Raw genomic sequence first — 821 nt, 5'->3', positions numbered from 1 at the left:
CATTCAGACTTTGAGAGATCATATTGACTTGCTGAGTCAATATTTTATTCTGAGCCAATATGGCATTCAGAGTATCAATTTCAAGAACTCCCTTCTTCATAGGCGTCCCATTATTCGCAGGATTCCTTTCAGAAGTGTACATGAACTGGTTATTTGTAACCATGTCAATGAGTTCTTGAGCTTCTGTAGGCATTTTCTTTAGGTGAATGGATCCACCTGCAGAGGTATCCAATGACATCTTAGATAACTCAGACAGACCATCATAGAATATATCCAAGATGGTCCATTCTGAAAGCATGTCAGAAGGACACTTTTTAGTCAGTCCTTTGTATCTCTCCCAAGCTTCATAGAGGGATTCACCTTCTTTCTGTCTGAAGGTTTGAACATCCACTCTAAGCTTGCTCAGCTTTTGAGGAGGAAAGAACTTGGCTAGGAAAGCCTTGACCAGCTTATCCCAAGAGTTTAGGCTATCCTTAGGTTGAGAGTCCAACCATACTCTAGCTCTGTCTCTTACAGCAAAAGGGAAAAGCATGAGCCTGTAGACTTCAGGATCAACTCCATTAGTCTTAACAGTATCACATATTTGCAAGAATTCAGTTAAGAACTGAAAAGGATCTTCAGATGGAAGTCCATGAAACTTGCAGTTCTGCTGCATCAGAGAAACTAATTGAGGTTTCAGCTCAAAGTTGTTTGCTCCAATGGCAGGAATGGAGATGCTTCTTCCATGTAAATTGGAATTTAGTACAGTAAAGTCACCAAGCATTCTCCTTGCATTGTTGTTGGGTTCGGCTGCCATCTCTTTTACTTGTTCAAAATTTTCA

General features: G+C 40.3%; 1 non-coding gene across 1 annotated transcript; it reads left to right on the top strand.

Annotated features, from left to right (window-relative positions):
* Positions 1-292: 292 nt before the first annotated feature.
* On the top strand, positions 293-400 carry LOC148567428 (small nucleolar RNA R71). The gene has a single exon (XR_015882948.1). It is a non-coding gene; the product is annotated as a small nucleolar RNA R71 (small nucleolar RNA).
* The last annotated feature ends 421 nt before the right edge of the window (positions 401-821 follow it).

Source organism: Arachis ipaensis, chromosome B4 (assembly GCF_059453495.1).
Source record: "Arachis ipaensis isolate K30076 ecotype BB chromosome B4, ASM5945349v1, whole genome shotgun sequence".
Lineage (NCBI taxonomy): Eukaryota > Viridiplantae > Streptophyta > Magnoliopsida > Fabales > Fabaceae > Arachis > Arachis ipaensis.
This window is presented reverse-complemented; position numbering and strand designations above follow the sequence as displayed.